The sequence below is a fragment of the Orcinus orca genome, chromosome X (genome assembly GCF_937001465.1).
Source record: "Orcinus orca chromosome X, mOrcOrc1.1, whole genome shotgun sequence".
NCBI classification, from domain to species: domain Eukaryota; kingdom Metazoa; phylum Chordata; class Mammalia; order Artiodactyla; family Delphinidae; genus Orcinus; species Orcinus orca.
The window spans coordinates 76,006,967-76,034,686 of record NC_064580.1 but is presented as its reverse complement, the minus strand read 5'-3'; the positions used below and the strand labels follow the sequence as shown (position 1 = coordinate 76,034,686).

The 27,720-nt window shown below is 36.0% G+C and overlaps 1 protein-coding gene and 1 pseudogene across 2 annotated transcripts in view; both read right to left on the bottom strand.

The window, feature by feature from the left end:
• The window catches only part of DACH2 (dachshund family transcription factor 2), a 643,115-nt gene that overhangs the window by 185,680 nt on the left and 429,715 nt on the right, over positions 1–27,720 (bottom strand). The gene's annotated exons all lie outside the window — the stretch shown is intronic.
• The window catches only part of LOC101284463 (ubiquitin carboxyl-terminal hydrolase 10-like), a 93,239-nt pseudogene continuing 80,790 nt past the window's right edge, over positions 15,272–27,720 (bottom strand).

Below are 27,720 nucleotides of genomic sequence, written 5' to 3'. Positions count from 1 at the left end.
GCATGTAGGTCGCCGGAGGGCGTCTGTTCTTTGCTCAGACAGGACGGGGTTAAAGGAGCCGCTGATTCGGAGGCTCTGGCTCACTCAGGCCGCGGGGTAGGGAGGGTCACGGAGTGTGGGGCGGGCCTGCAGCGGCAGAGGCCGGCGTGACGTTGCAGCCTGAGGCGCGCCATGCGTTCTCCCGGGGGAGTTGTCCCTGGATCCCGGGACCCTGGCAGTGGCGGGCTGCACAGGCTCCCCGGAAGGGCGTGTGGCTAGTGACCTGTGTTCGCACACAGGCCTCCTGGTGGCGGCAGCAGCGGCCTTAGCGTCTCATGTCTGTCTCTGGGCTCCGCACTTTTAGCCACGGCTCGCGCCCGTCCCTGGAGCTCTCTCAAGCAGCGTTCTTAATCCCCTCTCCTCGTGCACCAGGAAACAAAGAGGGACGCAAAAGTCTCTTGCCTCTTCGGCAGGTCCAGACTTTTCCCGGACTCTCTCCCGGCTAGCCGCGGTGCACTAACGCCCTGCAGGCTGTGTTCACGCCGCCAACCTCAGTCCTCTCCCGGCGCTCCGACAAAAGCCGGAGCCTCAGCTCCCAGTCCCGCCCGCCCCGGCGGGCGAGCAGACAAGCCTCTCGGCTGGTGAGTGCCGGTCGGCCCGATCCTCTGCGCTGGAATCTCTCCGCTTTGCCCTCCGCACCCCTGTTGCTGTGCTCTCTTCCGTGGATCCCAAGCTCCCCCACTCCGCCTCCCAAAGTCTCCACCCGCGAAGGGGCTTCCTAGTGTGTGGACAGTTTTCCTCCTTCACAGCTCTCTCCCGCTGGTGCAGGACCCGTCCCTATCCTTTTGTCTCTGTTTAGTTTTTTCTTTTGCCCTAACCAGGTACGTGGGGGGTTCCTTGCCTTTTGGGAGGTCTGAGGTCTTCTGCCAGCATTCAGTAGGTGCTCCGTAGGAGTTGTTCCACGCGTAGATGTATTTCTGGTGTATCTGTGGGGAGGAAGGTGATCTCCGCGTCTTACTCTTCCGCCATCTTCCCGGAAGTCTCCTAAATATCTTTTTAACAATACTACCAATATGAGGAAGAGCACCAGGGACCCCAAAGATTAAGAGAATAATCCACAAAGGTAAAATTTCATTATTTTTGTGGGTAGTGCATTTATATGCATGGCCATATGCATTTTAACATATTGTCCTTAAAATGATCTGTAAAATCAGGTATGTTATAGCACTGAAAATCAAAAACTCCAGATATGACTTACTTAGCTACTTCCAACAACATATCAAGTGGTTCAGCAGATGTAATTACCACCAAGCCTTGCCAAGGATTTGAAATGTGCCCATTAATTCAGCAATTCCCAATCTGTCCATCAGTCAGTCATACTTAAAATATATGCCTTTCACAAGGTAGGTAAAGGAATCTATTGATAATTATACAGTAAAATACCTTTGAATATTTAAATGTATACTCCAAACTTTTTCTTAAAAAACGTCCTATTAGCAAAATCAGACTTTTTCTCAGAAGCAGATTCAAAAAGAGATACTGAAAATAGTGGGCATTTCAGAAAGTTATTCACAAAACAGCTTAGCGTGTTGAGGTTGAGTGAGATCTAAACAAGTACATATATTCTGGTCTTGGGAAAGCAGAAGGAGATTGTTTTTTCTTTCTGTACAGGGGAGACTGAGTTTGGATGGCAGACAGTGGGTATTAATACTAGGATTTCCTGAAAGAAGAACCATAAGAAAGAGCAACATATTTAAAAAGAGGAAATAAGCACTAAAATGAGACTGTTGGTAGAAAAAAAAATAGATTATAACCTTTTAAAATTGTTTTATTGTCACTCTAAAATGAATGCAAAATATAATAAAAGATAACAGAGAAAGTAAGCAGGCAAACAATGTAAAAGTACAAGATCCAGGGGAAAGGAGAATTTCACCAGGAAAAAAAAAATCATTTTACTTAAAGACAAAATCTACACTAGAGAAACAAGATAACAGATATAGGGCTTTTAGCTAAAAAACAAAATTCACGGAAAGCTATAAAACTTGGCAAAATGGAATAAATTGAAATACAAGGCAGAGCCTAGGATAACAATACAAAGGGAAAAACATATATTTTGTTAAGTAGAGACATTAGAGTGAATATTAAAAAATCTATTTTAGATGGAAAAAAAGAGATGATAGAAGAACATGGCTTTTTAAAAGGGAAAAGGAAAAGAAAGGAGAAGAAAATGGAGTAGGAGAAAGGAAATGAATAATTACAGAATCAAAGTAACCATAACAATACATAACAATTATGGGTTTTATAAGAAATGTTTATTAGGTCTAGGTTTTTAATGCCTATGGATATATGTAATGAATCTTTCACACTTATTATGAGGGGACTTGTGAATTACTGCTGATGGTATCAAAAAAAGTTCATAAACGAACTTTATAACTATGTGAGAAATTAAAACTACAATTAATAGTTATGAGGCACTACTTAGAAAAACATAGCAATACATATCTCATATCTGTGGGAATCACATTTATTGAACACTTACTGTGTGCCAGAAGATATTCATCTAGTCCTCAGAACAACCCTATAGAGTAGTACTATAATCAGTCATATTTTATAGAGAAAAATTGGGCTCAAAAAGATTTAGTATTTTCCCAAGCTTACATAGTCAGTAAGGAATTGAACCAAAACGGGCTCCAGAATGCACACACTAAACTACTATCATCAACCATTGTTTATACAAGTCATATTGATATAAATACTTTTTTTTTTTTTTTTTTTTTTTTTGCGGTGCGCGGGTCTCTCACTGTTGTGGCCTCTCCCGTTGTGGAGCACAGACTCCGGACACACAGGCTCAGCAGACATGGCTCACGGGCACAGCCGCTCCGCGACATGTGGGATCTTCCCGGACCGGGACACGAACCCGTGTCCCCTGCATCGGCAGGTGGACTCTCAACCACTGTGCCACCAGGGAAGCCCTATAAATACTTTTAATTGAAGTATTGTTTGTGCATATGCACCCTGTTTCATATGCACCTCCTGAAACTTGGGAGGGGGAGGAATAAATTGGGAGCTTGGGATTAACATATACACACTACTATGTATAAAACCGATAACCAACAACGACCTATGATATTGCACTGGGAACTCTACTCAGTATTCTGTAATAACCTATATGGGAAAATAATCTGAAAAAGAATGAATATATGTATATGTATAACTGAATCACTACGCTGTACACCTGAAACTAACACAAAAATGTAAATCAACTGTACTCCAATAAAATTTTTAAAAAATAAAAAGGCTTACTAGACTAGGCCAAGATCTGTAGTGAGCAGACCCATGAGTGGTGAAGTGGGAAGGCCTTTAAAGAAAACTTCTTGGGACTTCCCTGGTGGCACAGTGGTTAAGAATCCACCTGCCAATGCAGGGGACAGAGGTTTGATCCCCAGTCCGGGAAGATCCCACATGTCGTGGAGCAACAAAGCCCATGTGCCACAACTACTGAGCCTGTGCCCTAGAGCCTGTGAGCCACAACTACTGAGCCCACGTGCCATAACTACAGAAGCCTGCATGCCTAGAGCCCATGCTCCACAACAAGAGAAGACACCACAATGAGAAGCCCGTGCACCACAAAGAAGAGGAGCCCCCACTCGCCACAACTAGAGAAAGCCCACATGCAGCAATGAAGACCCAATGCAGCCATAAATAAATAAATTTATAAATTTATTTTAAAAAAAAGAAAACCTCTCAATCACAAGCAGGCAGGAAAGCTTTTGTATTCAGGTCCCTCTTTTAAAAACAAGTCTTGAAAATCATAAATCATATGGTCTAACTCTGGGTAGTGTTTTCTCTGTCTTTTGAAAATGTGGGTGAGGCTGCAAAGCATCAAGAGGAAAAAGGCCAGCTGGATGCATGAAGAGAAAAGAAGAGTGGAAAAATAATGGCATTTCTTTGAAGACAATCCCTGAAAAGAGGATAGAACATATAAGGCTTAGTGTCACAACTAAAAAGAATAACTGAAGTGGAAAAGGCAGCATTACTGCATCCAATATGATTGTTAACACTCGTTTAATTTTTAGAAAAAGCCATGGGTTTAAAATAATGAAAATATACCTTATTTGAAATACAATAAAAATGCTGTAACTATAGAAAACTTTCTAGTTGTTTTTCTTAATTTTATTTTATATATTTTTATATGGCAGGTTATTATTATTTACTATTTTATACAAATTAGTGTATATATGTCAATCCCAATCTCCCAATTCATCCCACCACCAACAACACCACCCCCCCCAACTTCCCCACTTGGGGTCCATAGGTTTGTTCTCTACATCTGTGTCTCTATTTCTGCCTTGTAAAACGGTTCATCTGTAACATTTTTCTAGATTCCATATATATGCTTTAATATACGATATTTGTTCTTCTTTCTGACTTACTTCATTCTGTACGACAGTATCTAGATCCATCCACGTCTCTACAAATGATCCAATTTCGCTACATTTTATGGCTGAGTAATATTCCATTATATATATATGTACCACATCTTCATTATCCATTCATCTGGCAATGGGCATTTAGGTTGTTTCCATGACTTGGCTATCGTAAACAGAGCTGCAATGAACATTGGAGTACATGTTTCTTTTTGAATTATGGTTTTCTCAGGGTATATGACCAATAGTGGGATTGCTGGGTCATATGGTAGTTCTATTTTAAGATTTTTAAGGAACCTCCATACTGTTCTGCATAGTAGCTGTACCAGTTTACATTCCCACCAATAGTGCAAGAGGGTTCCCTTTTCTCCACAACCTCTCCAGCATTTGTTGTTTTGTAGATTTTCTGATTATGCCCAAAATAATCACATTCTAACCAGTGTGAGGTGATACTTCATTGTAATTTTGATTTGCCTTTCCCTAATAATTAGTGAGGTTGAGCAGCTTTCTAGGTGCCTCTTGGCCACCTGTATGTCTTCTTTGGAGAGATGTCTATTTAGGTCTTTTACCCATTTTTTAATTGGGTTTTTTTTTTATCATATTGAGCTGCATGAGCTGTTTATATATTTTGGAGATTAATCCTTTGTCTGTTGACTCATTTCTAAATATTTTCTCCCATTCTGAGAGTTGCTTTTCATCTTGTTTATATTTTCCTTTGCTGTGAAAAAGCTTTTAAGTTTCATTAGGTCCCATTTGTTTATTTTCGTTTTTATTTTCATTACTCTAGGAGGTGGATCAAAAAAGATCTTGCTGTGATTTATGGCAAAGAGTGTTCTTCCTATGTTTTCCTCTAAGAGTTTTAGAGTGTCCACTCTTTCATTTAGGTCTTTAATCCATTTTGACTTTATCTTTGTGTATGGTGTTAAGGAGTGTTCTAATTTCATTCTTTTACATATAGCTGTCCAGTTTTCCCAGCACCTCTTATTGAAGAGACTGTCTTTTATCCATTGTATATATGCACCTCCTTTGTCATAGATTAGTCGACCATAGGTCTGTGGGTTTATCTCTGGGTTTATATCCTGTTCCATTGATCTATATTTCTGTTTTTGTGCCAGCACCATATTGTCTTGATTACTGTAGCTTTGTAGTATACTCTGAAGTCAGGGAGTCTGATTCCTGCAGTTCCATTTTTTACCGACAAGATTGCTTTGGCTATTCAGGGTCTTTTGTGTCTCCATACAAATTTTAAGATTTTTCGTTCTAGTTCTGTAAAAAATACTATTGGTAATTGAAAGGGATTGCATTGAATCAGTAGATTTCTTTGGGTTGTCTAGTCATTTTCACAATATTGATTCTTCCAATCCAGGAACATGGGATATCTCTCCATCTATTTGTGTCATCTTTCATTTCTTTCATCAGTGTCTTATAGTTTTCTGAGTACAGGTGTTTTACCTTCTTAGGAAGGTTTATTCCTAGGTATTTTATTCTTTTTGTTGGGATGGTAAATGGGATTGTTTCCTTAATTTCTCTTTCTGATCGTTCGTTGTTAGTGTATAGGAATGCAAGAGATTTCTGTGCATTAATTTTGTATCTTGCAACTTTACCAAATTCATTGATTAGCTCTAGCAGTTTTCTAGTGGCATCTTTAGGATTATCTATGTATGGTATCATGTCATCTGCAAAGAGTGACAGTTCTACTTCTTCTTTTCCAATTGGTATTCCTTTTATTTCTTTTTCTTCTCTGATTGCCGTGGCTAGGACTTCCAAAATTATGTTGAATAATAGTGGTGAGAGTGGACATCCTTGTCTTGTTCCTGATCTTAGAGGAAATGCTTTCAGTTTTTCACCATTGAGAATGATGTTTGCTGTGGGTTTGTCATATATGGCCTTCATTATGCTGAGGTAGGTTCCCTCTATGACCACTTTCAGGAATGTTTTTATCATAAATGGGTGTTGAATTTTGTCAAAAGCTTTTTCTGCATCTATTGAGATGATCATATGGTTTTTATTATTCTCTTTGTTAATATGGTGTATTACATTGATTGTTTTGTGAATATTGAAGAATCCTTGCATCCCTGGGACAAATCCCACTTGATCATGGTGTATGATTTAATGTGCTGTTGGATTCTGTTTTCTATTATTTTGTTGAAGACTTTTGCATCTGTATTCATTAGTGATATTGGTCTGTAATTTTCTTTATTTGTAGTGTCTTTGTCTGGTTTTGGAATCAGGGTGATGGTGGCCTCGTAGAATGAGTTTGGGAGTGTTCCTTCCTCTGCAATTTTTTGGAAGAGTTTGAGAAGAACAGGTGTTAGCTCTTCTCCAAATGTTTTATAGAAGTCACCTGTGAAGCCACCTGGTCCTGGACGTTTGTTTGTTAGAAGACATTTAATCAGAGTTTCAATTTCATTACTTGTGATTGGTCTGTTCATATTTTCTATTTCTTCATGGTTCAGTCTTGGAAGGTTATACCTTTCTAAGAATTTGTCCATTTCTTCCAGGTTGTCTATTTAATTGGCATATATTTGCTTGTAATAGTCTCTTATGATCCTTTGTATTTCTGTGGTGTCAGATGTAACTTCTTTTTCATTTCTAATTTTATTGATTTGAGTCCTCTCCCTCTTTTTCTTGATGAGTCTGGCTAAACGTTTAACAATTTTGTTTATCATCTCAAAGAACCAGCTTTTAGTTTTATTGATCTTTGTTATTGTTTTCTTTGTTTCTATTTCATTTATTTCTGCTCTGATCTTTATGATTTCTTTCCCTCTACTAACTTTGGGTTTTGTTTGTTCATTTTTCTCTAGTTCCTTTAGGTGTAAGGTTAGATTGTTTATTTGAGATTTTTCTTGTTTCTTGAGGTAAGATTGTATTGCTATAAACTTCTCTCTTAGAACTGCTTTTGTTGTATCCCATAAGTTTTGAATCATCGTACTTTCATTTTCATTTTTCTCTAGGTATTTTTTGCTTTCCTCTTTGATTTCTTCAGTGATCTCTTGGTTATTTAGTAATGTACTGTTTAGCCTCCATGTGTTTGTGTATTTTACATTTTTTCCCTGTAAGTTATTTCTAATCTCATAGTGTTGTGTTCAGAAAAGATGCTTGATATGATTTCAATTTTCTTAAATTTACCGAGGCTTGGTTTGTGACACAAGATCTGTTCTTTCCTGGAGAATGTTCTATGTGTGCTTGAGAAGAAAGTGTAATCTGCTGTTTTCAGATGGAATGTCCTATAAAAATCAATTAAATCTATCTGGTCTATTGTGTCAATTAAAGCTTGTGTTTCCTTATTTATTTTAATTTTGGATGATCTGTCCATTGTTGTAAGTGAAGTGTTAAAGTCCCCCACTATTATTGTGTTACTGTCGTTTTCCTCTTTTATAGCTGTTAGCATTTGCCTTATGTATTGAGGTGCTTCTATGTTGGGTGCATATATATTTATAATTGTTATATCTTCTTCTTGGATTGATCCCTTGATCACTGTGCAGTGTCCTTTTTTGTCTCTTGTAATAGTCTTTACTTCAAAGTCTATTTTGTCTGATATGAGTTTGCTACTCCAGCTTTCTTTTGATTTCCATTTGCATGGAATATCTTTTTCCATCCCCTCACTTTCAGTCTGTATGTGTCCTTAGGTCTGAATTGGGTCTCTTGTAGACAGCATATATACAGGTGTTGTTTCTGTATCCATTCAGCCCGTCTGTCTTTTGGTTGGAGCATTTAATCCATCTACATTTAAGGTAATTATCAATATGTATGTTCCTATGACCATTTTCTTAATTGTTTTGGGTTTGTTTTTGTAGGTCCTTTTCTTCTCTTGTGTTTCCCACTTAGAGAAATTCCTTTAGCATTTGTTGTACAGCTGGTTTGTGGTGCTGAATTCTCTTCACTTTTGCTTGTCTGTAAAGCTTTTGATTTCTCTGTCGAATTTGAATGAGGTCCTTGCTGGGTAGAGTAATCTTGGTTGTAGCTTCCTCCCTTTGATCACTTTAAATATATCATGCCACTCCCTTGTGGCTTGTAAAGTTTCTGCAGAGAAATCAGCTGTTAACTATGGGAGTTCCCCTGTATGTTATTTGTCATTTTCACTTGTTGCTTTTAAAAATTTTTCTTTGTCTTTAATTTTTGTCAATTTGATTACTGTCTTGGCGTGTTTCTCCTTGGGTTTATCCTTCCTGGGACTCTCTGCACTTCCTGGACTTGGGTGGCTATTTCCTTTCCCATGTTTGGGAAATTTTTGACTATAATCTCTTCAAATATTTTCTCAGATCCTTTCTCTCTCTCTTCTCCTTCTGGGACCCCTATAATGTGAACTTTGGTGCATTTAATGTTGTCCCAGAGGTCTCTTAGGATGTCTTCATTTCTTTTCATTCTTTTTTCTTTATTATGTTCTACAGCAGTGAATTCCACCCTTCTGTCTTCCAGGTTACTTATCCTTTCTTCTGCCTTAATTATTCTGCTTTTGTTTCCTCCTAGTGCATTTTTCATTTCAGTTATTGTATTGTTCATCTCTGTTTGTTTGTTCTTCAATTCTTCTAGGTGTTTGTCCTTTAACTCTTCTAGGTCTTTGTTAAAAATTTCTTGCATCTTCTCGATCTTTGCCTACATTCTTTTTCTGGGGTCCTGGATCAACTTCGCTATCATTATTCTGAGTTCTTTTTCTGGAAGGTTGCCTATCTCTACCTAATTTAGTTGTTTTTCTTGGGTTTTATCTTGTTTCTTCATCTGGTGCATAGTCCTCTGCCTTTTCATTTTTGCCTATCTTTCTGTGAATGTGATTTTCATTCCACAAGCCTCAGGGTTGTATTTTTTCTTGATTCTGCTGTCTGCCCTGTGGTGGATGAGGCTATCTAAGAGACTTGTGCAAGCTTCCTGATGGGAGGGACTGGTGGTGGGTAGAACTGGTTGTTGCTTTGGTGGGAAGAGCTCAGTAAAACTTTAATCTGCTTGTCTGCTGATGGGTGAGGCTGAGTTCACCCCTTGTTGGTTGTTTGGACTGAGGTGACCCAGCACTGGAGGCTACTGGCTCTTTGGTGTGGCTAATGGCAGACTCTGGGAAAGCTCATGTGAAGGAGTTCTTCCCCGAACTTCTGCTGCCAGTGTCATTGTCCCTGTGGTGAGCCTCAACTTCCCCCTGCCTCTGCAGAAGACCCTCCAACACTAGCAGGTAGGTCTGGTTCAGTCTCCTATGGGGTCACTGCTCCTTTCCCTGGGTCCCAATGCATACACTACTTTGTGTGTGCCCTCCAAGAGTGGAGTCTCTGTTTCCCCCTGTCCTGTCGAAGTCCTGCAATCAAATCCCGCTAGCTTTCACATCTGATTCTCTGGGAATTCCTCCTCCGTTTGCTGGACCCCCAAGTTGGGAAGCCTGACTTGGGGCTCAGAACCTTCACTCCAGTGGGTGGAGTTCTGTGGTATAATTTTTCTCCAGTTTGTAAGTCACCCACCCAGCAGTTATGGGATTTGATTTTATTGTGATTGCACCCCTCCTACCATCTCATTGTGGCTTCTCCTTTGTCTTTGGATGTGGGGTATCTTTTTCAGTGAGTTACCTTGTCTTCCTGTCAATGCTTGTTCAGCAGTTATTTGTTATTCTGGTGTTCTTGCAAGAAAGAGTGAGCTCATGTCTTCTACTCCGCCATCTTGAATCAAACTCCAGTTTTTTTTTGTTTTTTTTTTTAACCTCAAATCCCAAACTCTATTTAACCAACAGGAATTATTTTTCAAGTAGTGCATTAGACAGACGTTAGAAATAAGACTCTATGTTTTCTTGATGGAAAAAGAGAGCACATGCTTTTAGTAGCTGCATTCTTTTGATATTATATGCTAACCATGTCATAAAGAAACAAGTTCAAGAAATTCATATCAAGCATGACAGAATGAATCAGACACACATACAGATTTATGAGTTTGAAACACATGGTCTCAACACACTGTGAACTGAGTCCTAGATAAAGAAATGTCCTGTTTTAAAACCAAGGGAAATGAGTCATTATAGATTAAATCAGTAAAATAAATTTACTGGCTATAAAGCCACTACATTTTTTAAAGAAAATAATGAGTGTAGTTAAGATATACATTACATTTTCAAGTGATCAAGGAGAAGCACTACTGATTTGCTCTACAAATGGCCATTCACTGTACCATAGGCAGGATAGCAAGAAAAATATCTGATAGTTTGTTCTGATTCCAGGTTGTTCCTTTGAATATATTTTTCAAAGAAAGAAATAAACCATTGCATAAAAATCCTTAATATGTTAATAGTTCAGCTGTAATTTTTTACTACACATACACATACACACATGTGTAACAGGCAGATGCTTCAAAAATATGATTATATATTTTGCACTAATGGCTGAATGATCATTAGTTAACTCGAACAAGTTTTAGTTATTCAGGAGCAGTGCAATAATTAGAAAAGTTTTAGAATATTTTAGTTATGCTTCAGTGTTCATTTTCAAAATTCAGCAAGATTTGGAAGAGTGAAATTAGTCTCAAAATAAAAATAATACAATTTAGTATGCTTGGAACTCTTCAATTAAAAATTGAGTATTTTACAATCATTATATTCTTTGACTTTATCTCTTCATATATATATATATGATATGCTCAGAAAAGACAGAGTAGAATTTAAACAAATGGGTCTATTTTGCCTAAATATGTATTTTATCTCTTGTGAATTACTAATAGACCACAGATTTTTTCACATACAAGCCCTGATTCAGTTGCATAATGTAATTTAGTAAGAGATTCTCTATTTATTGTTCACAGGCTACTAAATCTCAATACCTAACCACCATTAAGCTCAGACTCATTCCTGTAAGGATTAAAGGTTAAATATGCAGGGCACACCACACAGGTTCAGCTCATTAGGGCTGGCAATGCAGCAAAGGTAACAAAGACTTATAGCCAAAGAATGTCTGGTGCTTTTGGCCAGTTTACAGACTTTCGTTTCCAAGGCTGAGAATCTGGTGTGATGAATACATTTGGAAAAAAGCAATACATCACCTATGCCTGGCACTGAAAACAAAGTCTGTATGTTAAAGTTTAAAACTAACTTTTTGAAGTTTTATAAAATAATAGTAGCTTCAAACTTATTGACATTATAAAACTATAGGCATCTTAAAACTTTGAATTTGTCTACAATTGTTTTTTGTGTTGTTTTCAAGAGTAGTAATATATGTTTTTCCCAGGTTGTAGAACAGAAAACAGCAGATAGGATCTCTAAATAAAGAGTTGGATGAGCTCTTGATAGATCTGTTGGTGGGGGAAGGGACAATTCAGCCTTGCACATTTACACAAATTTCCTTAAACTTCCCAACCTAACACAGCAGAATACGAAGTAGCCTTGGAAAATGGGTTTCAAATTAAGGAGTCACAAGAGCAAGTTTTTTAAAAAGGTTAGAAATTATTATTTCCAAAGCTTGATTAACAACTCAATTCATATCTGTTTACTTCATGCAGTCTAGATTGTTCAGACACATTTTATAAAGTAAGCTTGCAAAATTTAAATTACTGTAGAAACTCAGATGAGAAGGAACATTTCTGGGGTGTAACTTGATGGAGGATGATGTAAGATTGTTGCCCAGGAGTAGACTAAGAAGAGAAAAGGACATGGAGATATGGAAGGTGGGATGCCAAGGGAGCAGGTAACTCCATATATTTGCCCTTAATTCCCCTTCTCTGTCACTGACCAAAGGGATCTAATTTGAAGTCATTCAGTTGAATTCAGCATCTAGTACGCAGGTGACAAAGATGAAAGAGATAACTTCTCCTTAAGCAGGGCAGAAAAGTTCAAAGATAAATTCACTAGCTCTTGTACATATGTCTTTGACTTGATAATAAAATACATTAAGGTGGTCTATTTTACTATTTTACATTTTATTTTAAAGGTTGCCCTTATTCATTTATTTCTCCTATTACACCTATGTAATAATGTCTATAGATCATATGTATCTGAAAGTCAAATTTATAAAACGTACTTGATATGTAATTACTGCTGCAAATCAACACATTTTTTGATCAAATGAAGTTAGTTAGATTTCTGCTACTGATATTTTGTAAATGATATGAAAATGAATTCTTATTGTCTTATTTTTACCAAATAAAAAATTTAAATGTTTTCAAACATTGCTGTCTCACTAATATGTTTTCTTTTTGATGTTACATTTGTTTTCCAATTTTGAAGCATATTTTCAGTTTGGCAATAGACACAATAAATATTTCACATTCTGTTATTTGATTGGAAAGAAAAATAAATAATATTTTGTCTTTGAATACAGAATGTGTGTACCTTGTTTCAAATGAAAATAAGCCACTTATTATCATAAAACAGCATGGCCTGAAAGGATTTCATGGCTACAGTGCTCAGTGGGAATATAACATCAAAAAATGTATTAATCTTCTGAAATGTGAACAGTTGCACCTTTGTATTTTCTCCTTAAAATATGGGTTACATTTTTCCATGTACCACCTTATCTTTTAAAAAAATATTAACAGCTTGCCTCTTCATACCAATGCCCAGTTACAAATTCCAAATGTTTTGTCACATTTCTTGTGAGCAATACCATCTGCCAGAGGTGGCATTTCATGGCTGTTTACCCTGACTCCCTCCAAGAATTCATCTTCCACTATCTAATTCTGCCTGAATAAAGGGGATTAAGACTCTGATGCAAAAGAGACTATTGATAATTTGATATAATTGGGAAGAAATGAAGATAAATGAGGTTTAGGATGGAGAGGCAATTAGTTGAGCTGCCTGTACAGCTGTGTTCTCGGCCTAGCTCCCCTGGCCTTTTCTTCAGTGAGGTATGTGCAAATTAACTATAATGACAAATACACACTTCCCAAAGCTCTCGCACTTTGTAAAACTTGAGAATTCACTTTTTGCTTCTGATAACTGAGTTGGTTGTTTGGTAAAGTTGTTTTAACATGGTCTCCTAATGTCCTTATCACACAGGACTACTGTACCTGCTATACTTTAGGAATAATGCCCCCCCATACACACACACCCCATATTTTGCTTTCAGTTGATGTCAAACTACTATTTACAACCTGAGTATGTTGAAGACCCAAAGCCTATTTTAACTTAATTGTTGGCCAATATTTAGGACAGATTGGCAATGTTTTCATTTTTACATGATTAAAAGGCAAGAGGACTCTTTAGTCAATGGAAAGAAGCTTCTCTTTTAATTTTAGGAAAATAGTCAGAAAATAGCATTCTTTTTGATAGTTTTCAATGAAATGGCAGAGCTAGCTTTTCAAAGAAGCTTTAAGGGATCTTTAGAGATTGGCAAAACCAATAGTTTCAAGGATAAAATTTACATATTCTTATTAAAATTTTTATTGTCATTATTATTATGCTTCCTAAATGAAAATGGCAACTCAGGAAAAAGTTATCTGTTAAAATGTTTAGGAACTAATTAACCTAATTCTAAGATCCTTTTTTCTAATCACAAAAATGGTTATGCAGGGTATTTAGTTAAGGATGCTATCCTAGGAACTAAATATTTTGAGGTCCAGTATTTCTATTGGTAGGCTTTCCTCTATTTTGTCTTTGAAATTATTCTTATTATTCCTTGTATTAAATGAGAATCATATCACTGTGTTCCTCTCTGTTGTTACTCCTTGTGAGAAAATGACAACTCTACACTAATAAATTTAGAATATGTAACTGTACTAATAAAGTGTGGGGTGATGGATGTCTTTCCCAATTCTATGAAAAGAAATGTATAAAGGTAAACACTTTTTCAATTTTTTATTTATTTTACTTACATAAGAAACTAACCTAAAATTATTTATTTTAAAACAAACATTATAGTCATTACAAATGCTTATCTACTCAGACGAACATGTCCATTAGGATGTCTCTTTATGATTATATCCTTATTTCTTGAATATAGCCAAGTTAACCTTTTATTAATTTTTATCTGATCTTTCCAGTATGGTATCCAAAAGCTACATGTTGCTATCTAAGTTATTAAAATAAATTAAATTAATAATTCAATGCCTCAATCTCACCACATTTCAAGAGCTATAGAGTCATGTGTGTCTAGTGTGGACAACATGTAAACACATTTCCATCATCATAGAAAGTTCTACTGGTCAGTGCTGGCCTATATTTCAGACTTACTACCTCCTTATTAATACAAACTGGTGAGATTCAACTTTAGGCAAAACTATGAATTTAAGAACAGATAAATCAAATACAGGGTCTTCAATTTACAAAAGGATTCAGAATTCCTTTAATTTAATTTCCTCAGTAGGAGGGCAAGAAACTCCAATTTAAATAGACTCAGATGGTAAACAATTAGAAACACATTATGATAAATTTACAAAGCACCAGTGTCTTTCTTTTCTTTTTTTTTAACCTCTTTATTGGAGTATAATTGCTTTACAATGGTGTGTTAGTTTCTGCTTTATAACAAAGTGAATAAGCCATATATATATATATATATATATATATATATATATATCCCAATATCTCCTCCCTCTTGCATCTCCCTCCCACCCTCCCTATCACACCCCTCTAGGTGGTCACAAAGCACCAAGTTGATCTCCCTGTGCTATGTGGCTGCTTCCCACTAGCTATCTATTTTACATTTGGTAGTGTATATATGTCCATGCCACTCTCTCACTTTGTCCCAGCTTACCCTTCCCCCTCCCCGTGTCCTCCAGTCCATTCGCTACGTCTGCGTCTTTATTCTTGTCCTGCCCCTAGGTTCTTCAGAACCTTTTTTGTTTTTAGATTCCATATATATGTGTTAGCATACGGCACTTCCTTTTCTCTTTCTGACTTACTTCACTCTGTATGACAAACTCTAGGTCCATCCACCTCACTACAAATAAAATTTAATTTCTTTTATGGCTGAGTAATATTCCATTGTATACATGTGTCACATCTTCTTTATCCATTCATTTGTCAATGGACACTTAGGTTGCTTCCACCTCCTGGCTATAGTAAATAGAGCTGCAATGAACATTGTGGTGCATGCCTCTTTTTGAATTATGGTTTTCTCAGGGTATATGCCCAGTAGTGGGATTGCTGGGTCGTACGGTAGTTCTACTTTTAGTTTTCTAAGGAACCTCCATACTGTTCTCCATAGTGGCGGTATCAATTTACATTCCCACCAACAGTGTAAGAGTGTTCTCTTTTCTCCACACCCTCTCCAGAATTTATTGTTTGTAGATTTTTTGATGATGGCCATTCTGATTAGTGTGAGGTGATACCTCATTGTTGTTTTGATTTACATTTCTCTAATGATTAGCGATGTTGAGCATCCTTTCATGTGTTTGTTGGCAATGTGCATATCTTCATTGGAGAAATGTCTATTTAGGTCTTCTGCCCATGTTTGGATTGGGTTGTTTGTTTGATACTGAGCTGCATGAGCTGCTTGTAAATTTTGGAGATTAATCCTTTATCAGTTGTTTCATTTGCAAATATTTTCTACCATTCTGAGGGTTGTGTTTTCCTCTTGTTTATGGTTTCCTTTGCTGTGCAAAAGTTTTTAAGTTTCATTAGGTCCCATTTGTTTATTTTTGTTTTTATTTCCATTTCTTGAGGATGTGGATCAAAAAGGACCTTGCTGTGATGTATGTCATAGAGTGTTCTGCCTATGTTTTCCTCTAAGAGTTTGATAGTCTTTTTAAGACTCTGAAAAACTTTAGCAAGACTATTTAGCTAAATCAGTGCCATCTTACTCACAATGCCCCCTAAACGAATCCAGTAGCCAACATATGGAGTGTGAAAATGACAAAGCATCAGAAAGAAGTCTTTAGTTATCAATTCTATAAGAAGATGACTGTGATAACAAAGAAATAATGTGCTACAATTTCTAGGAACAGTTTTGGAAATTAATACTCTGCTTCGCTGGTCTGAATTCTCAGACCACACACATACTTGAACTTATCACATTAGTTCAGTAGTTCATCATGCTATTTTAGTGTATGCAGCAATATAATTCTAAAGAAAATGAGAGCAGATTAATATTTTCATCAGGAGTTATTTTTCATTGAGATATTTCTTTTATAAGAAATTACTGCACATTGTAAAGTTTGCTCCTTTCCAATGGGACTGATGCTGTGTTTATAATATAAATAAGAGACTAATATACAATGTATACCACTTTAATTTATAAGCAGTTTTTCTGAAAATATGTCCTTATATAATTTTTATATTTTTAACTTACCAAGACTCCTAATTTGCGAACTATAACACCTAGTTTTATTGTTAAGTTTTTCAATATAAATTATTATGATTGTGGTTATCACTGATTGGATAGTAGATTCATAGAATATTCCCTTTTTCCAACCTCCAAATGATGATAATACTCTCACTTATAAGCTAACATCCTCATTCTACCTTCTATGGATTTTGTTTTTTCTTTATATAAAGTAATGGAGTTGATCTGGATGATCTCAAAGGAGCATTCCAGCTCTGGCATTCTATGATTCTGTAAGTTGTTCCTATAAATAAATATTTCCTTTAAAGTAAGCAGTTTAAAAAAAATGAGGAGTTAAACACAAAATATTGGAAATGCTTACTGTTGGTGGAGAGGCAGAAGGATGGGAAAAGAGATGGGCACATAAATAAATGCAAGTTTTGTATGTTTTAATTCTTGAGTTGCCTGGTGGGTTCACTGATATTTATATTATTATACTTTATAATTTACATATATGCTACATATTTGTTTTCTGTATTTCAACTCTTCTTTAAAAATAATAAAGGGAGGGGCTTCCCTGGTGGCGCAGTTGTTGGGAGTCCGCTTGCCGTTACGGGGGACACGGGTTCGTGCCCCGGTCCAGGAGGATCCCACATGCCGTGGAGCGGCTGGGCCTGTGGACCATGGCCGCTGGGCCTGCGTGTCCAGAGCTTGTGCTCCGCAGCGGGAGAGGCCGCAGCAGTGAGAAGGCCGCGTACCGCAAAACATAAAAAAAAATAAAATAATAATAATAATAAAGGGAAAAATACACACAATGACCTCTGGTTACTCTATTTGGTTCTAAGACTCAAATTATTTAATGTCAGGATGTGCTACATGAATTTTAGGGCAAGACTTCTTTTAACCAAATACTAATGGGAGAGGAGTAGATGTATCCAGGTTTCACAAAGTGAACAAAACTAGCTTAAAATACCTGTCATTTTCTTATGAGGTAGAAATCTTGTATTTTTATCAATTATCAAATAAGACAAGCCAAAATGCAGAAGAGTGACTGATTTTTAATTTGTGCAATGTCATTACTAAGCCAGAGAAGATAAACACTGAAAACCCAAAAGATTTCTATCCACAATGACGTTACTTAACCTTAATAAGTACAACATCGTAATGAGTGGGTCCTGATTTATATCAAATGTGACGCTATTCTGCACTTTGGACCATTCAGCTGTAAAAGATCAAAACCAACTGTATGTGTACACCAATAAAAATCAATTCAAGATAGAACAAGCTTGACACTGGGGCCACAGCCTTCTTTGCTGGTAGAACACTTGGACACTTATGGTTTCTAAATTTCCAGTCACATATTTCCTGAACCCTGTGGCTAATAAAGTCCAATAAATTGTGAATTCCAAAGTTGTCAAATGTGAGATTGTGGCTAGGTAGAGGCAAATGGTTTCTCTTTTGAGAGTCTGTGAAGGTGACTTCTAAATAAGAGTAATAAAGGATGCCCTCAATACACATGTAAAAATGAACCAATGATGAATTTTGGCTCTATCTGAGAGAGCAAAGAAAAGAGCAGAAGTTTGCAAAATGTCTTCAGAGTTCTGAGGAATTATGTAGGGAACAAAATTATCCAAAAATTATCCTCTATAACACTTTTGGTGTCAAGGTTAATGAGCTAGAACTAGTCAAATTATTATTAATAAATTAATGTCTTTAAAATTTAATAAATTAATGATAGTAAAATGCATGGATTTTAACAAGCTAATGTGGAATATAGCTAATCCTACTTGAATTAGAAGGTATTACATATATACAGTTAAGATGACTGAGAATTGTAGTGCTAGAGAATAATTATATTTATTATTTTTTTTAATTTCGTCTATTTTCTACTCATATAGTAGATATGACATACAGAGTTTTTTGTCACTGTACCAAATGAAATTCAATTGTTATGCTGCTAAAACAAAGGAAACAATTCAATCAAATGAATACACATTAAAAATTTGGATTGTGAGGCCATTACTATTGTCATCTTTAGTATATCTTATTGAAAACACCCCTCCCGCATTGATTTCTGTCACCAGAAAGTCTATCTGCACCAAATAGCTAGGTAGCAGTAACTCCTCAGAAAAGACAACTGAGACACAATAAGGGGTGAATTAAAATATACTGGCTAGTTTGGTAACTACAGCAGTGCCCATACCCTATTCCTTCATGTTAAAAGTAAAATGAGCAACAAAAAAATTCTCATTTGTACTTATAGTAACAGTATATTTCAACTGGAAGGAACTTTTTTTTTTTGCGGTACGTGGGCCTCTTGGAAATGCTTACTGTTGTGGCCTCTCCCGTTGCGGAGCACAGGCTCCGGACGTGCAGGCTCAGCGGCCATGGCTCACGGGCCCAGCCGCTCTGCGGCATGTGGGATCCTCCCGGACCGGGGCATGAACCCGCGTCCCCTGCATTGACAGGCAGCTTCTCAACCACTGCGCCACTAGGGAAGCCCCTGGAAGGAACTTTTAAAATGATCATTTTTAGATGGGAGAAACAGAGATTCACACAGAGGTAGATCAAGATCTCACTGTCACTTAGTGGCTGGACCATTAATTTACTGCTAAAACCTGTTTCTGTTCATCAGTCAAAAAATATAAGTGCAGAAGTGTACTCTGCACAAGGATGCAGGGTCAGAATAGGTATCGAGCTTAAGTGGGGAACTAGGGTAGATTTCACAGGGGATATGAAGGTGATATCTCTCCTCTGGGAGAAAAACAATCTCCATTCTTAAAGTAAGTAAATAATTACCCCTCACATATGTTTGACAATTAGAATCTATAAAAGTATATTTCACATGCATAATTTCATTTGATTTTCACATGAACTCGTGAGAAAATGGATATGAAACAGCTTTGAAATAAAAGTTCTATATAACCTATATAACTACAAAATATTACTGCAGTTATACAGAAAAGCATTCTATCCACTTTTCCTCCCACATTTATTTCCCAGAATTACCTTAAAAATTAAGAAAAAGATAGTCACGAGGCCTAATTCATTCAAATGAACTGTCTGTATACACTATCCAAGTTTATGAGATAGTCATCACACATCCTGGGAGTTTGTAATAACAACACTTAGCATTTATAAAGTACTTGTAGTTTTTGAAAGCACTTTCAAAGCCATTATTTCATTTTATCTTCACAACTGTTCTATGAGTATCTCTAGGGAACAGACTCTTCCTTTCCTTACCATCAATGTCACAGAGTAGGCAATCAATAAATACTTATTGAATGAATACATGAATTAAAGGAAAGAAGAATAGACAGATTGTGTGAAAATAAATAAAGGAAACCTCATTTAAAATGGAGTCAGAAAGCCCTGAAGGCGGAGCTTTCAGGCACCACCACTCAGACCCCACCAGGAGGAAAGAATTTCTCCTTGCCCGGCAACAGCCCAGACAATTAGAATCTATTGCCACCCTCTTAGAAATAGCCACTCCCAACTTACTCTTTTCCTCTATAAAAGCAAGCCCCTTCCTCTGTTCTTCGGAATTCCCTATGGTTGGCCATAGTTTGCTTGTCCCAAATTACAATTCTCTGCTATTCTTGAATAAACACATTTTGCTGGTAAAGAACTGGCCCTTTTGTTTTTTAAGGTCAACAATTGTGTGGATGTGTAAATGAATAAAAAAAGAAGCAGTTTGTTATTTATTTTTATGGTATTTCTTGGCAATGTATCTATAATCTGTCTCTCCAATTCTACATATGTAATGATGTTTCAGATGGTTAAGTATACAATCTTGCCTGTATTCTTCTTTAACATTATAGTTTGAGGACTATTTCCTTTCTGACTTATATTGCATTCCTATCTTTAAGAATATCCTAATTCAGTATACTTTGTGTAACTGAATTCAACTCAGACATGAGATTCTCTAAATGCTTCCATAAACGGGTGAAAAATGTAGATATGCCTACACTTGCTTTTGTTTTTTCTCTTTGTTTATTTTACTGACCATTCTAATCCAGTATTCCTGGATTTATTTTATTTGAGCCTCTTTTATATTCAATATCATGACTTTTCACAGATTTCCAATGACTCCATTTCCACCATCACTTGACTTTTGCTTTTGGGATAGCTAGGTTCCACTGGTTTGGTTTATGTTGTTCCAACTCTGTCTAGCTTTATGTCTACTGGCCAACACCCACCACTGCCCTCTTCCATTTACTCTGACACATGCTATCAAAACTATCAGGAACAGGTCAAAATATATTAAAATTTAGTGCTCTCAGTGGTTTGAATTTTTTCCAAATTCTTTATGATCACCTTTTTATGTTACCTTCCATGCTTAATACCTAAATTTTCCTGTACTAATGCTCCCATCACTAAGACAACTTATCTTTCAAATTGGAAGTGATTCAAAATAATCCATTGATAAGTACTTTGTGACTGACTTTGTTTGTGGTAGTAAATCACGGCAACAAATTCAACATTTTCCTTTGAAGTTTCTAAGTTGAAACTTATAATTGTTCATTATAACTATTTTACTTTTAGGTATACTTTTCTGTAGGCTGCTTAGAAGGTGAAATAATGTTAGTCATAACATTTTCATTTATGTATTTATTTTGGACTTTGCAGGGAAATGCAATTTTTTGTGTTTTTTGACAAAAGTATCTTTGTCAATGATGAAGACAGAGCTAGAATGACAATATAGTGTAGTAATCCATAGGACTCCAGTGTAATGTATAGAATAAGATGCACACTACATAATCCGCATTCAGTAAATATTTATTGAGTACCTACTACATGCTAGGAACATCTGTTAAAGTTGATAATTGATCCATCCTTTATGTATTTATCATACCAACTTTATATTAAGATATTATTCTAAGCTAATGAATATAAACAGGAAAATGAGACATTTACTGTATTGCTGCATAAGTGTAAAGAGTTTTCTAGTATTTCATAATAAAGCACTAGAATTCCTACAGTTAATTTGTACTTTTGAACTCAAACAGGTCATTTTATTAGCCCTTATAGCTAACTGATTACATGTACAAATAACAAAGAAACTGATATTTTTAAATTAGGAAAAGAAAATCTAATGAAAACCTTCAATACAAATATGTTGGTGTTTGCAATAAACTGCAACAGGAGAAGTAAAGTGCACGTCTTTTTTTTAATCTTAAAGAACAAGGATTTTATAATTGTTGCTTTGTCATTGATATGATCTTTGATTCCTTTTGCAAGGAGAGGGTAGGGAACCCAGTGGTGGTCCTACGTTTCATGAAAAAAATATGCTAGTTAACACAGCACATAAAATATTCTGTTTACCATCAGCAAATTGAAATCCACTCCATTGCTCTAAAATGTGAGCAGAGTTACGAACCCAAGGTTTGGGAAAATTTTCTAATTACATTGTGTTCTTATCCATCATGGAGTCACCAAAATCTATTAACCTGTATATTGATGGAACCATATGTGTTCTCGATTTACTTTCTTCACAGTGAGTAATTTTGTCATGGAAGAATGTTGGCTTTGGAGTTAAAAGTAATGTAATTGAACACATACTATCTGTTTGAACTTAGCCAAATCTTTGAGACTTTGGGGACTTTGGTTTCTTCAACTACCAAAAAGGATAATGATAATACCTGTTCTGCTTACTTTACAGGAGTTTTGCGATAACCAAAGGAAATAAATAGATATGAAAATCACTTTGTAAAGTAAATCGTTAAAAAGTTTGAGCTTCTGAGGAAATGATTCACAATATTTTTTCTCTTTTGACAAGTCTTAGATCTACTAAGAAGACTCCAACACATGAATTAGAAAGCAAAGGAATGCAGTAACATCTCAATTGATGAACGTATACTATTAAGTACATACTAATCAAAATCTCCATGAAAATGTTCAAACGTTCTTACTATTATAAATGGCAATAGCACATGTGTTTGAAGAGAAGATGAAACCTATCCATAACACAACTAATTTCTTTGTAAGTATTTTTGTGGCTCCTGCAGTCCATTAGCATTAAATGTAAAAACATCTAATATCTACAAACATTACTAAATCTTCAGTGACCTGAATGATTTGTGATGGTAGCATTTACTGACAATGAAGAACATGATGTACAGAACAGCTGTTGCTTTCAGTCTGCCCACTCTTTAAATTCTTTGTTTAAATATAAAATTTGTTCTTTAAAAGATGATATTAATTATTTTGTATAATCATCCTAACATATAATACATGCTTCAATCATCCTAACATATAATACATGCTTCAATGATATGATCTCTGTCACTTAATTAAACTTCTCTACCTAGTCTTTGCAATAACGTTCAAAGATCATTATCAGGAACAAAACAACAAATCTAAAATCCTTGTTTCCTAAAATTAAAAACAAGGTATGTACCCTTTCCCTCCCTCACTACAATATATTGAAAGTAACATGAAAATATTTGGATTGGAAGGTTTTATTAGACCTTATTTTCCTCTTTTTTAAAATCAATTTCTTTGTTCCTTGCACATATCTCCTGTCAATAAAATGAACAATTATATAGATTTAGGAGGATAGTGGTCTCAGTGTAGCATCTCTCATATTATTATTCCAGTATCATCTGTTACAAAGTAAGACCAATTCCCACATCTAATTACAAACAGGATTTCAGAGTCATTAAACAAAATACATTTCCATTAGTGCTGCTGTAAGAAGATAGGGAGAAAAATGAAGATTAGTTCATGCTACAACTCTGTTTTTTAAGCTTTGAAGATTTCGACCTCTGTACTCAGAGCCCATAAATTTGTAGATCAGCAAGGTGATAGACATGTAAAGTGCTTCATTTTAAACAGTTTAACTGTGCTGCTTACATTTTTATCATTAGTTTTTGTTGCACTGCCTTTAGTTCTTGTAGTAAATATAGCAAGAAACTGAAAGGTTCCTTCCCTGTTACTTGGCAGGTGCCTGGAGGTATTTCCTTGTGTTCTACAAAGACATATTCCTTATACTTCAAAGTAAATTTGGTACAACAAAGCTTACATATGAAAATAGATTATTTGCAAGCAGGTAATTTTGATTCAATGAGACAAAGTTATATTTTCTGCTATTAAAACACAGTGCCAGTTCCTAGAATGCAAGGAAAGTTACAGACTAGATAAATCAAGTAAAGTAGATCATGCAATATGCCTAAATGGCTGAAATACAAAGGTATATATTTTCCTTCAATGAGTGCATGCAGTTCCCATTAACGTTAATGCATCCAGGGAAGACTATACCCTGAAGCACTGCTGAACAGCTGAAGTGTACAATCTATTGTGCTTTATTTAGTTACAACTTTTCCCACAGATAGTCTGTTCAGGTAGTTCAAAGAGAGCTTTAAAGTGTTGCTGTTCATAGTATGTTAAGCCATATAGCTCATGGAAATCAGAATTCTTCTAAACTGAAGGAGATAAATATAATTGACCTGGTCCTACAAGCAAAGGAGTTAGACGGCTTCTCATCTGAGTTTTAACTCTTTCAAGACAGTGACAAACCCAATTCTTCTTCTGGCATATATTATATTAATACTTTTACCCTTTTATTGTGAGGGCAAGGGGATTTGGGCCAGGGCCACTTTCTTTATTATGTACTGTTGAGAAGCAATACACAGCAATTCAGTGTCATCTAATCTGTATGAAGAAGATGTACTCTAGTTACACTAAAATTCTAGGAAAGTAACAGAGGGTTCACAATAAAACCATATCTGCATTATTAGTTTTCTAAAATCTATTTACAGGGAGTCTCTGAACTAAACAGCCACACTTACCTATATATAGAACACTTCTCTTGCCCCCTTCTGAAATTAGAGTGCCGGAAATAATTCTACCCTGTGCACAAAGGTAGAATTACCACAGCTGGAATTATCCTTAAATGTCATCTAGTTCCACTTCCTATTTTTACACATCGAAAAGCACAGGGTCAGATACAGGAAGAGAATTGTTTAAGGTCTCACAGCTACTTCTTGGCAGAATTGGTTCTAGAACCCAGATCTCCTAACATTTAATAATCTGCTGGCTTTGTCTGCAACTTTACAACTTAACCTCAAGTGCACTCTCTTATTTTTCCTCATTTCCAAACCATCCTGGCAGTTCTTGTTTCTTGCTTGAGGGCAGGGCTTCAGTTTGATCAGATATAATCCAGTTATCTTCAATCAACACAACTATTTCATAAAATGCAGTATGTACCAAATATATTTTGAAAAATAACTGTAACAGATAATGATACCAAAGTGGGAAATAATCAGAAATAGTCAGGAAGACTTTGCATAGGAGGAACATCTCTCTCTCCCTCTTCTCTTTTCTCTTTCTTTCTTTCACACACACCTCCAGAAACATTACTGCAGGATATGAAATGCTCTTATTAATGTAGATGGCCATTAATTCAAAAGGTAGACACAGCTCAGAAGGAGGGTAAAAAGAGGTTGGTGAAGAGGAAAAGGAGAGTTAGAAAACATCAACAAGAGACAAAGAAGCTAGATAAAGTGGTAATTTAGACCTCAGATCATTCCACAGGTAGACTGAAATTATTAATTTAGCTCCCTGAGAATTTCACTTATTGTGATTTAGTCAGTTGAAATAGCAGGTAATGGTAATGATGACGAGTTTTCTGAAAATAAGAAGTATAAATTGATGATCGTCCCAAAGGAGTCTTTGTAACACAAAACCCATAAGAACTTATGAAAAGAAAGTTTAAACATCTATATGGCAAAATATGCACATCTCTCTCCATAGAGAGGCTAGAGATGCAGAAAACAAGGAATAACATGCATTCTATAAATTACTCGTATGCATTATTTCCAGTGGTAATAACATCAAAGGTTTATAATTTTCTACCAAAGTAAGGTGTAGTTTTAAACTGGACCTCATTAGCAATTTAACTTCTACAACCTATCTGGACAGACTTTTCCAAAATATAGATGACACTGAAAATCTTATTTTCCAACTTTATGCCATTACTCTTGGTCAGCTAGTTATGTGATTCTTTCTTCATTGATTATAAATTATCAGCTAATATGGAATAGGAGATTTTATTAAGTGTTTTCTGGCACAGAGACAAATTAAACCCATAAATGCACAGCAACTTACAAAGAAAAGTCTGGATGTAACAGTAGCATAGAAAGCCCACTAGGCTCACTATGTTGAAAACATAAAATCTTGTCTCTATTACCATTAATTTTCTCCTATTGTAAAACTCTGTAACCTTAAAGAAGACACTGGATTTGTTTGTGCCTGTCTTTTATACAATAACAGGAAGAGTACTGGCTTCTTACTTGCCTCACAGGAGTAATGCAAGGGCATGAGGAGGTCAAGAACTATATTTTGCAATATAGTACTAGAAAGATGACACCATTATGTATTTAATAGAATTATTTTAAGTGTTCATATATATAGTATCTATATATTCATTTTATATTAGTAGAGGATAAAACTTTCCATGTTTATAAATGGTATGCTAGTGTGGTTAAAGCATTAAAACAAAGTGTCTCCTGTTTGTTGAAAGGAAAATGGTTAAAATAATACTCTGTCCATGGGATAAATGTGTAAAAATAATACCTACCTTAACAACCCTAAAACACTCCTGGGAAACATGCACAGCATTCATAAAGATGAAAACCAGTCTTTCTTTGGTCTTGTCATCTTTAACACTAAAATAACAGCCTAGATAGTTTGCTTTTTCAGAATAAAAGACCTACCTCTTTTGTCTTTTGAAGCACTTGAAAATTTAGAAGAGAAAAACTCAAAAATGCTGACCGCATAATAGCTGACTATTCATGGTGGGTGTAGACATGAAAGGTTACAATATGGATCTGTGCCTACGCGTTTCTTTCAACTTGAGCAGCATCCTCCTGCTTCTGCTAACTCGGCAATCATACAGCTGACAGATTTCTGGGTTTTCTAAATAATGCATGGGCTTTTATTTTAACATGTCAGTGCAAAAGTATCAATTCTGCCCCGGTGCCGTTTGTGATGTTGATTTGACTTGACAGCATTCCATTAAACCAATGAGTTTTTCCCCTCCTGATGATTCCTTAAATATTCCTCTGAGTGATGTATTTGTTTTTTTTAAAACAGATTGTGAAGGATGTTTGCATTTATGAGAAAACTCCATGGCAGGTAGATTTGGAAAAAAGGTACAACAACAATAAAACTTTATAACAGGACACTTCTCCCCATTCTCTGGATTCCTCAAATGTCACCCATCTTATCCTCTCCAAAAAAGGTTCACATTCAAAACATTTGAATTTCATAAGGAAATACCGCTGAAATATTTAGTACTGCTTAATATCTCTACTGGGAATACAAAAACACATTTATTAAACCATGCACGTTAACTTCAGAGTCTACACAAGGAAAACAAATGCTTTGTTCCTTGCTCAGTCCTTTATGGGAGCAGGTTTGGTCTCCAGTACAATGCATCGATGCTCCATTGATTATTTCCCAGAAGGATAAAGCAGTCTAAATGCCAGAAAGTTTGAAGGGAAGAGCATTTGTGCTCTATTTTTATAATGAGGTATATATTTTGCACAGAAGCTACTGTCCCATAAAATGCAAACCTTGAACATCTGGAGAAAAAACTTTTGCCTCTTGGTTAAAAATGATTTAGATGCAAATAAGTCCTGGTGGTTTCTAGAGGTTGCTTCACAAATTTCTGCAAGCCATTTAAGATAAATATTAGGATCTTATAATGATCACCTAGAGAAGGTATTTGTAACTATTCATGACCCAGCTAAAGAGGCTTGACAATTTGATTCATATAGAAAAAGAAACGTGGACTGGGAATACATTAGGTAAAGTAGACATGGACTCAGTTTGCATGTGGAGAATAGTCCTTGTGAAGTAACTTTCATTTTTTTGGCAAGAAAGACAAGTTAGGCATTTTCAAATTGAGAAATTTTTAAATTTATATATACCTTTCCTTAGGAAATATTGTGGGTTCAGAAAAGAATGAGGTGAAATGTGAAAGTGTCAGACTAAGTGTTTGGGGTCCTAACCTTCAGTTCTCTCTTCTGGTTACACACAACCTCTAGCTGTTAGGCTTTGCCCAGGGAACTCCCTCCTGTCATCAGTAACAGCTCTCAAACTTTCATTCACACTAAGATATAAACAACTGATAAGTGTGAAAATTATAATGCCCT